We start from the raw sequence: 12,285 nt of genomic DNA, 5'->3' as shown, positions 1-12,285 counted from the left end.
TCGAAGTGCTATTTCAGTGTTAGAAGTAGTATCTTCTGCCATGTCAATGTCTTCATCTTCTACCTCTTCTTCTTCCTGTATGTCTTCATGATCTTGAATTATATCCAAGTCTTCTAATTCATATGTTGAACTTTCTCTTCATTTGAAGAGCTTGATTCTTTTTCTAGCTATGGGTATCTTCATGCTTGTTCCATCCAATTTAGCCAATGAATATGTGGCATTGTCATGAACAACCTTTACCACATACGGGCCAAACCAACGCTTTACCATCTTCCTAGAAGCACTGTATTGATTGTCTAGGCTATTGTCATGGACAATAACCCAGTCATTTTCTTGAATTTCTCTTGGCCGAAGTTGATGTCACTTATCAAATCTTCTTTTATTCTTTAGTCTTGCTGTTTTTAGCTTCTCAATAGCTACTTGAACATCTTCAGGCCTTCTTTCTAGCTACCATATGCGCAAAGTCAACAACTCTTCTCTACTGATGCCTTCCTCCCAAGGTAGAAGACTTTTTAGAGTGGGGGCTGAAATCAAAAACTTCTTTAGTTTGTGTATAGTGAGAGTATGCTCTTTTCCCCAAGAGCATCTTTGGCCTTTTCTTAATAATTGATAAAGATTTTTGGCTACATGAGCAAAATGTGGTATCCATATGAGATAGAATACATATACGCCAAGAAATCTTCTCACCTCTGAAATATTTGTACATTTTTCTTGCATTTTGCTGATGGCATCTATCTTGATTGGTGAAGGTTTACGTCCGTAGGGGCCACACAGATGTCCAACCACTAGGACTTTTTCTACTCCAAAAATCGACTTAGCTCTAGAAAGGGTAATATACACAACTTCTAGCCTTATCAAAATCTTGTCACAATCATGAATATGGTTAGCTATAAATGTCCTACAGCCATCTTTGTCAAGCTCCTCATTCTTTTCATTGACTTCACATCCCTTTATAGGTACATCATCAAGAAATGTAAGAGTAAGTTGCTGAATAAAGTCCCTTAAGACTTTGTGCATGGAATTCATCATATGGGCTATGGAGTTTGTTGCAGCTTGTGGTAGAGTACACATGTGGACTAGTCCAAGAGGTGTCTTCATTGTGGTAATGTCTCGGCTTTCTAATGGAAGCTGAAATTGGTCATATCTTGAATATAGGTCGCCCATAGAATAAATTGCTCTACCTGTAAAAGCTTCAGCAAACCCATCAACAATTGGACCCAACCAACATCTCGGATTGTGACACGATTAACAAGCTGTAGATCTAGAATGAATCGTAAAGATCCATTTTTCTTGGGCACGGTAAACCATCGGTTTGAGTAAGGTGCTGAAGAAGGTTCTAAAATCTTCATTCCGATCTTCTCATTTAGAAGTTCCAATAATTTGGGCAAATGTGCCCTTGGAACAGGAATAGGCTTGAGGTTCCAAGGCACATGTGGGACCATAAAAATGACCATAGGAGCCACAATATTTGGATCCACACAGCCTATTTCACTTGGCTGAAATGCAAAAGCTTCTCCATGTTTCATTAGCATTTTCATAAAAGATTGTTTTTTAGCCGGTGAAAGGAAAGAAATTGCACCAATTTCGAGCTCTTTTATACTTTAGATGTGAACTTGTGGCCAGTGTTGGAAGGATCACGAAGACTTGGTTGATTTGTTGCCCTATTAGCCAGCCCTTCACTTTTAGGAGGTAGTGGGACTGCCACAGGCTTGACTTTCTTGTCCACCGTCTTGTATTTTTTCTCCACTTGCGCTTCAATCTTGTTGAGTAAACCAACGTCTTCCTACTCAACAAATTCTTGAATTGTTTGATAAAAATCCAATCTACATACTTCTATGGACTGATTTTCAGCCTGATTTTCTATATGAGCAACTGCATATATTTCAGTCAATGTGTGAGTAGTAATCAATCCAAAAAAAATGCTTGAAATATCTTCATTTTCAACCATCATGTCATAAGTTTTCAACTCCCTTTTTACATGACATAAATATTTTCTTTCAGCTTTAGTCATGGCTGGAAGAGACTTATAACAGCCCATACTATTAGCTATACATACATACAGATTTGCTAGAGACACAATTTCTGTAGCATAAGGAGGTTCAATATTTTTACATGACGCACTACCATAGCCTCCTTTTATCGTAGTGCAGCCCGAAAACCCTTGAATTCTCGGGCGTTAGGAGATAATCATGCAGTCGATCTCTGTTTCGATGATGGTTAACACGCATAGTAAGTAATTGGACAGCTCGTTTATTATCCTTGCTTCGAATTTGAGCATAAGAAGAATCATCATCAAGAGCTTTTGTTTCCAAGCAGGCTTCAGAAATGTAAGGTTGCCCAAGAATGATAGGGTAACTACAAGAGTCTTGAACAAAAAAGTGAAAATTGTCTTTTATGTCTCCAATAGTTACCTGCACATTAGCACATGCAGCATATAACTCTCCAGAAGAGTTGTTTGCAGCTCTCATTTGCCAATTTGGATCAACATCTATGGGCCATCGGCTGCTTTCATAGAGACTCCTTGCCATGACATTTATCTCAAAACCATGGTCTAAGAGTGCATTACATGGTGTTTCTTTTTCTCCAAATTTGACGATTGTCTCCATTGTTTCTCTTGCCCAATGTGTCTTGGAGTAGTGACAGCTTGGAATGAACCGAGCCTCTTCCTCCTCATGCATGTGTTGTAGACGGCCTTCTTTTTGAGAGGTGGGCTACCTAACCGGTTTGGACCAGCCGACCATTACATTTTCAGCTTTCACTTCTTTAATTTTTGCATTCATGCTTTCTTTATCTTCAGCTTCAATTACTGCAATTAATTATTTAACTATTTCAAGATGAATTCCTTGTGAAGTCAGCTTCTCTTCATCCTGCACAAAAACTCAAAGAACTTGCATAAAAACATACACTCTTTCTTCAACTTCATCACCAACATATTGTCTTTTCCTTTTGATTACATTAATAATTATATCATGGAATTTATGTTTGGCAATTCCAAGAATTTTGCCTAAGGTGAATTCAATTTTTCTTCCTAGAATTCGTTCTTCTAGGACTCATTTGAGATCGATTGCAGATTCTATGTCAGACTGCAATTTATAGCTTGGCTGCTTGCCTTTCTTCTTTCCTTAGGTCTTCTTTGTTTGTGGCGCATCTTCCATCTCTTGATCTGGGGTTATATTTTCAGCAAGCTTTCATTGTTCAGGTGTTCTTCTAGTTACCCATTTCAAAGGGTCAGAAGAGGAAGGCCTTGGTTCATATTCTCTTCTTCTCTTTTCTTCAATCAAGACTTCTTTATGATTGACATTAGCCAAATGTGCAAAGGCGAAAAAAGAATCTACCTGTTCTTTCCAACTAGTTATTCCTCGAATACACTGATTGGCGTTAGCCAAATCTTCTTTGGCTGCTTTACCACGTTCCATTTGATCTAGTGCATGCATCCATACTTTAGATTGCACATTAGCTTTACATGCTTTTAAACTTGATTTAGTTGGCTCAATTTGCAACCCATAGGTAGCTACATCAATTGCTGCATAGGCATTCTTTACACCTAAATCTTCTAATCTTTTCTTCATTCCACCATTGCCAAAAATTGGTCCAGTGGAAGACCAGTTTAAGCTGCATGCAGAATTTTCCGTCTTTCCCTCGTTCTTCAACTTTGACATCCAGCTTCTCCACCTTGGAACTAATTTCTGTAAGATTCAGATGAAGGTTACGCATGCTTTTAATGAGTTCATCCATGACATCATTTTAGGAAGGAACAAAAGAAGAAAGAGTTGGTTGATTAGTCAAAGGAATAGGGGATTTTGAAGATGAAACAAGCTCCATCAATGGATTTGTTGAAGTTGAAGTAGAACCCAATCTTAGTCGCATCTGCTCTCTTCGAGCAATCATGTTAACTGCATCAGTAACATCTATCCATGAACTCTTAACTGCTGATTCGGAGGTATCATCTTCTAGGTGATCAACAAGCTTCTCTTGTAGAATGGGATTTGCAACCTTAAGGAATAATTCAATATTCTGACTTTGCATACTTTGTTGGTCTTCAGCATCAAGTTGTCCAAATTTACTTTCAAACTCATGGTATAAAGCTGTTGTAGCTAAACCTTTGCTGGGTTTCTCAACCTAATCAGTGAAACTTTTATTTGTCATTAGGCTAGAGTCTTCTAAGAAGAATTCTTCGCGTAGGCCTTTTTTGAATGCAGCCCAATCCGCATCTTGCTAAAAAAGACCATGGATTCTTTCTTGAAGACCATGCTTGGCTAGTTTGGCAAAATAGTGAGTCCATGCATGTTGCGATACACCAAAGAAGAGCATTTTCTCAATGTACAAGCGAATAAAAATAGAGACATTTTGACCATTAAATTGTTTTAATTCCCGTCCAAGTTCCTCTAGGACCTTGATAGTTGTGGAATCAATCTTCTCTTCATATTGCCTTTATTGTTGTTGTTGTAACATTTGGATTTGTTGTTGCTGAGTCTGCTGCAGTATGCGCACCAATTGTTGTAGAGTATCTGTTGAAGTATCCCCCATCTTGCAGTTCTCTTATACCGACCTTCAAGTCGGGTTCACCAATGTTGTAGTGCATAGGGTTGAAGGTCACCACAGGGGTTTGGCAAGAAAACTGGACAAGATAGGTGGAGATGTGTCTTCAAGAGATAAGTAGATTACAATGAATGTTTAAAGGTTCAAGAGGTACTTCACGATCAATCACAGGGGTTTGAGAGAGAAGAATGTATGAGATTTCAAGAGCTTAGACTTTGGAGATGGTAGAGATAAGAGAAGGGTTGAAGGTTTTAAGCCAAGTTCTTAAAGATGTTGATAGAGCTTCCAACTACATGTTCTTAGCAAAGATCACAAGAGTATTATCTCATAAGTTCTAACTCAAATCAAGCTTGTTTTCTTGACTGTAAGAGCAATCACCAATTATAAAATCAAGTACAATATGATGTCATGTATCATAAACAACTCTGCATCCCATCATTCATACATGATGCCATAGCATGAATCAACTTTGCATGATTACATTCAATGTAGACTGTTAGGGACAAAAGCTTATGAGTCAATTACAAGGCTTGTAGGGCAAAGAGACTTGCTTCAAGAGAGCTTCAAATTGAGTTCCTGATAAGGATAAGTTACAACAACCAAGAAATAAGAGAAAACGCTCATGTTAATTCAACTCAAAGCATCTATGAATGATCTACAAACATTGCCCTACCATAGGGGCACATAATACTTGCATATTTTGACAAGATGTCTTATGTAGAGTAAGAAATGAATTAAAAGAACACTGATGTAGCTAATTCTCTAAATATTACTGAAGATATCAACCCCAAATCAGCCCAAATATCTTTCGGAATTAACATCTGATGATAGCATAAACTTCCTCTAACACTGTGTCGGTGCGTTTGGTGTTGAGAGTCCACCACAAGGGTAAGAGACAACAGGGTGAAGGTAGATTCAGGGAGAGGAGTAGACAAAAGAGAAGGGGTTTGAAGAAATTGAAGATGTAGAAGAATACTCCAAAAAAGAATTAGAAAATGTAGAAGAATACTAAAAGATATGAAGACTAACAGTTTCTTTCAGCATTATGAGAAGATATAACTCTAATAGACAAAAGCGTGTATAAAATAATACCTTCCTATATGCTACTCAAATCACCAATCTGATGCTTCCATTGGCTCTAAAAGGGCGGTAAAATACTAGCACCCCTGACCAGAATTCTGCGATCACTCCTTCTTCATCTCCCCCTTCGGAGTGCTATTCACTGCCTGAAAACTGCGATCGCGCATTGCACGATTTCACCAATCTCTCTTTTTACATAAAATCCTCTCAAATTGGCTGAAAGCTACATACTTTCTTTTACATGTCATCCTAATTTAGAAGTTATCTACAATTTTATGGATTTTTACAAGAGATAATATCCAAAATATCAAAAATTGGCTAAAACTTATCCAAAAATGTAATATTTTTGAACCATGGACACTAACACTAATGTCTAAAATAGCATTGGCTCTCTAAATCAATAAGAAAGCCACACTCTAGATTTTTTTTACATGGTATGCACGTAGCGCCATGACAACGTGAGAATACTCTCGTTTTCAACTCTATCATAACTTTATTCATTAAGGATGTAAGGATTTGAATGGATATGTATACATAGAGTAGGGGGTCCATGATAATTAGTTAAAGTACGACCATGTTCACACAGAAGCTCTTCAATATGCTTCGAAGATTCATTACTGGCGACATCTTACAGGTGATTTTATAAATACAAATGATGATGTATATCCTCTGTTAATGGTTCCAAGAACTCTTTCCAAAGCACACCAAGTGGGAAAGGTGAAAAAATGCTAGAATACTGATGCCAGGAGGCATATTTCACAGTGGATTCCGTGCCACAGTGGATTTCATGAGGTTTTACGGTGGATTTCCATAAACTTTGATGACCGGGGCTCATACACAAAGTGGATTCTTTGTGCGAGAAGTTGATGGGGACGCCTGTCCTTTTCGGGCATTTCATTAATTTAGTGTGTACATGGGTGATTCCATAGCGGGTGATTCCGCAAAATGCATATTAAATTAATAAACGTTTATGAGTTTAGAGTGTGCACTCGTAATAAATTAAGGTTAGGATTTATTTCTAACCAGTTGATTTATTTATGTAGCTGAAGACTGCTAGGTATTCACTTTTGTCGGTTTAATTGTATTATTTTACTAACGATTGTGAATGCTTCAGTTGATGTGTAGAGATAGCAGTAGTGGCGGAGGAAAGCATTGGAGTCTAGCGAGTATTCGATCTATGGATTATATTTTGATAGGCGCCACGCCTATATTTTGTCATGTCTATTGAGGCATCGATTATTTATTATTATTTTGTATGCGCCTAGGCGCACGGATATGTTATTTTTATTTGGACATTGTGTTGGGCATGCCAGACTCTTTGGGCACCGTCCATTAGCTTTATTTCTATTTTGGTAAAAGCAAACTCAAAAGCTAAAAGCTTGATATATTTTGGTAAATTGGGCTATTATTGAGCATGAAGAAGAAATATACATAAAATACATGCTTTGTGAAGCGCTCACACAAGGCATGGGGGGAGATTGAACCCAATTGGTCTCTTGCTCTTATCGTTCATGCTTTTTACCTTGTAACTTGTGCAAAAAGTAGAGTTCATTATTCTTGGGGACCTTCCGGGATTCACTACGTGAGCATACAGCGACCGATCTGCGCACCAGTGGTATCAGAGCGGAGCTGAGATCAAGAGCTTCCAATCGCTACCCATCTCGTGCGAAGGCGGAGCTCCTGGAACGATCGGGCTCTACGGTCAATCTCGTCGCGAACCGTCGATACAAGCAGACTTCTGGCGATCAAGAATCCCTGTTTCTGTCATCAGATCGCGAAGGACTGGGCTGTACAGACGGAGGACCACTCCCTCATCTCCATCATCAAGTCGTCAAACAGAGAGATAAGTGATAAATCCCAAAATTCAATATCTTCAATCTTCAAACACTAAAGCTTGAGAAGCTTAGCTTAAGCTTTAAAGAAGCTAAAAGCTTCAATTTTTCATCGCGATATATCAGGGCCTGTCCGATTTTTTCGCCGCCTTGAAAAAACGCCCCCCCCCCCCCCCCCCCCCCCCCCACGAAATCCATCGATTAAGCTTCTTTAAGCTTAATCAATCAAGTAAGACAAGTCATCTCCTGCAAGTCATCAAACTCCAGGTCCCACACCAAAGAAATCAAGTTCTGCAAGTTCATTAAGTCGGCTAAGTTCTGAAAGTCTGCAACTCTGCAAGTCACATAAGTCTGGAACTCTGCAAGTCAGACTAGTCAATTGGAGTCAGAACTGACTTGTGCTCAAAACTCCTAGAAGGGCTGTTCTTGTGCAGAAACTCCGAACTGCAAAGTTGTTCATTGGAAGGTATTCTACCCATACGCAGGTTTGCTGAAGCATTTTCAGCATATGAAGAAGGAAAAATCGCAGATTTTCTGAAGATTGAGAAAGAAATACCCAAAAACACATAAGCCTTGTATCCCCGAACTTGAGCTACGCTCATCTCGCTAACTTGATTTTGAGTGAGAAACGTCTTTTGAGTTTTACAGGATGATGGAACCACATATGGATGATCTTATGGCTGAAGACGACCTACCTGAGCCTATGATGGAGCAAAAGTTGGACTTAATCATGATGCAATTGGAAGAAGAACGAAGGGCTAGGCAAGCATTGCAAGCGCAACTGGCAAAATTACAAAGAGTGTGTACCGACAAAGAAGAACCTCAAGCTGAAGATTTGATTCGACGTACCATCGACGCCACTCTTGAAGCTCAAACCATTCGCAAGGAATCAAAGATAAGTAAACGAAGTTTCAAATTTCGTACTTTCAATGGCATACGAGAAGGAAAGACTGTTCTAGCATTCATTAGTCAGTTTGATGACTATTTCCATGAGGAAACCTATGCAGAAAAAGATAAAATCAAGTGTGTTACTAATCATTTGGTAGACAGAGCATCACTTTGGTGGACTATAGTACGCAAGAGCATAGAATGTCCTGCTACTTGGGAAGATTTCAAGAAGAAGTTCATGCAGAATTTCCTTCCACCGCAATTCCATGAGAAAGCTATCAAGCAATGGGATCTTCTTCAGCAATGGGATCATGAGCCTATACCTCAGTATACAGAGCGTTTTTGGAATGCACTCCTCCAGCTACGCATGCTTGAAGACGTACCAGAAGCGACACATAAGCGCAAGTATATGTCTGGACTTCTTGGGCATTACTACGCTGAAGTTAACATGTTCAAGCCTGCTACCCTTGAAGACGCTATTTCACTAGCTCACGACACTGAAGATAAGCTACACGGTAGAGACAGACGACCATAGCAATTCCAAGCCAATGGTAATTATGGATCTAAACAATTCAATTCCAATTTTAGAAGATTTAATCCAGGTCGTTTCTCTTCATCATCTTTCCGCAAGAATTGGGCTAAACCACCTGCATTACCATCCAATGTCAATCCAAATCCTAAGCCTATTCCACATCCAAATCCTAATGTACCTAGACTTCCCGCCATTGCAAATAATGTAACCAAAGCCAAGCCAATAGTATGCTATAAATGCCACCAGCCTGGACATCTAGCAGCAAATTGTCATTCAAAGAAGCCACCAGCTCATATCAACTACCTTGGAGCCATGGACGAAGACGAACATGAAGATATGTCTGATTTCATTGAAGATGAGGACGACACTACTACTACTTCCGATACTTTACCAGGTATACCTACTCCACATTCTTTATTGACGATGAAATGTTTGGTGCATGGAAAGGAAAAGACTATTTTGAATGATGACAGTAGTACTCATGATTTTATTTCAGTAAAATTGGTAAAAGAATTGAAATGACAGACTGTACCTACGCATTATCGCATAAAAGTTGCATTTTTAGGCACTAGGTATAATGGTACACAGGAAGTGCAAGACTTAGAGATTCAAATTGGTTCATACATTGAAAGAAGAAATTTCTTAGTTGTTCCATTACAGTCGAGTGACATTATTTTAGGTATGCCTTGGCGACACCAGCATAACCCAGATATAGATTATTCCACACACACAATGCATATTAATTTTCAAGGAAAATCTATTACATTATATGGTATGCATGCATCTAATGTTTTTCCACTGCTTTCGCATACTCAAGCTAAACGTGCATTACGCAAGAGTAGTAAATCCTATCTCATTTGGGTGAATGAATTGCAAGTAAAGGAAAATCATATGCACCCTAGGCATAAAGAATTTCTTGCATATTTTAAGGACTATTTTGCAGAAGACCTACCACCAGGTTTACCTCCTTCATGTCTAGAAGACCATAAGATAGATTTGATCCCTGGCACACAACCACCTTGCAAAGCACCATATAGGCATTACCAGATAGAGCAAAAAGAAATCCAGAGTCAAGTTGAGGAATTACTAAATAGAGGTTTGATTCGACCTAGCAGTTCTCCATTCGGTGCACCTGTATTGTTAGTCAAGAAAAAGAATAATACTTATCGTATGTGCATTGACTATCGAGCTTTAAATAAGATCACTGTAAAGAATAGATACCCTATTCCTAGAGTTGATGACCTTATGGACAAACTGTAAGGATCTTCTATATTTAGTAAAATTGACCTTAAGTCTGGTTATCATCAGGTGAGGCTAGATAAGTCTGACATATTCAAGACTGCATTCAGAACACAGTTTGGTCATTACGAATTTTTAGTCATGCCATTTGGATTGACTAATGCACCTGCTACCTTTAGTAGAATGATGAACCGTATCTTTTTGAAATATCAGTATTGTGTAATTGTTTTCTTTGATGATATTTTGGTGTTTAGTCAAAATGAGAAAGAACATTATGAGCATTTGTCATTGGTTTTTTAGTTATTGAAAGAAAATCAACTGTATGCAAATCCTGAAAAGAGCGAATTCTTTAAAACGAAAATTGAGTATTTAGGTCATATTGTATCATCTGATGGAATTAAAGTTGATCCTAAGAAAATTGATGCAATATTGAATTGGCATGTTCCTAAAAACGTGCATGAGTTACGCTCATTCCTTGGTCTTGCTAGTTTCTATAGGAAGTTTGTACGTAATTTTTCATTACTTGCTTTACCATTAACCAAACTTCTAAAGAAAGGAATTGTTTATCAATGGATCGAAAATCAACAAAAATCCTTTGACTTACTGAAACATGCATTAACCCATGCCCCTGTTCTACAGTTGCCTGACTTTAATAGACCATTCTTTCTAGTAGTGACCGATGCTAGTGGATCAGGAATAGGAGCCGTACTTATGCAAGAAAATCATCCTATAGCATATTCTAGTTGTAAGCTGAAACCTTCTGAGCTGAAATATTCCACATATGACAAAGAACTATTAGCAGTTGTACAAGCATTAAGACAGTGGAAACACTACTTAATGGGTTCAGAATTTATGATAAAGACCGATCAGCAAAGTATTAGACTTTTACTTAGCCAACCCCAAATCTCTGACCGTCATATCAAATGGGCTTCCTTTATTCAAAGTTTTCATCCTATCATTCAATACCAACCTGGACAAGAAAATGTAGTGGCTGATGCATTGAGTAGAAGACCTGCCGTTCATAATATTTTTGTCATATCTTTTGATTCTTTGATTGCTATGAAAGATACATATCACCAGGATATTACTTTTCATTCTGATTGGAATAAATTAGTTCAAAATAATTTCATTCCTATTGATTCATTGTCATATAATGATGGATTTATGTTTTATGAAAAGAGATTGTGTGTTACAATTCCATTCCGATCTTTTGTTTTGAATGAAATTCATTGTCCCCCATATCAAGGTCATAGAGGTATCATATCTACATTACGTATGTTAACTGAAGATTTTTATTGGCTGCATATGGATGCTGATGTATCTAACTTTGTTTCTGAATGTTTGATTTGTCAAAGAGTTAAGAGACATCATGGTAAACAGTATGGATTACTTATGACTTTGTCTATTCCATCTAAACCTTGGGAACAAATTTCTATGGATTTCATTACTGGTTTACCAAATACTAAATCTAACCATAATATGATTTGGACAGTTGTAGATAGATTTAGTAAACAAGCTGATGCCAGGAGGCATATTCCACGGTGGATTCCGTGCCACGGTGGATTCCGTGAGGTTTTACGGTGGATTCCGTAAACTTAGATGACCGGGGCTCATACACAAAGAGGATTCTTTGTGCGAGAAGTTGATGGGGACGCCTGTCCTTTTCGGGTGTTTCATTAATTTAGTGTGTACGTGGGTGATTCCATAGCGGGTGATTCCGCAAAATGCATATTAAATTAATAAACGTTTATGAGTTTAGAGTGCGCACTCGTAATAAATTAAGGTTAGGATTTATTTCTAACCAGTTGATTTATTTATGTAGCTGAAGACTGCTAGGTATTCACTTTTGTCGGTTTAATTGTATTATTTTACTAACGATTGTGAATGCTTCAGTTGATGTGTAGAGATAGCAGCAGTGGCGGAGGAAAGCATTGGAGTCTAGCAAGTATTCGACTTTTGGACTATATTTTGATAGGCGCCACGCCTATATTTTGTTATGTCTATTGAGACATTGATTATTGATTATTATTTTGTATGCGCCTATGGGCATGTATATGTTATTTCTATTTGGACATTGAGATTGGGCGTGCCAGACTCTATGGGCACTGTCCATTAGCTTTATTTTCCTATTTTTGTAGAAAGCAAACTCAAAAGCTAAAAGCTTGTCATATTTTT

Source organism: Lygodium microphyllum, chromosome 11, assembly GCF_053477565.2.
Source record: "Lygodium microphyllum isolate KBCC chromosome 11, Lygodium_microphyllum_v1.1.10, whole genome shotgun sequence".
In the NCBI taxonomy this organism is placed as follows: domain Eukaryota; kingdom Viridiplantae; phylum Streptophyta; class Polypodiopsida; order Schizaeales; family Lygodiaceae; genus Lygodium; species Lygodium microphyllum.
The sequence above is the reverse complement of the archived record's forward strand: the minus strand, read 5'-3'. Positions refer to the sequence as shown.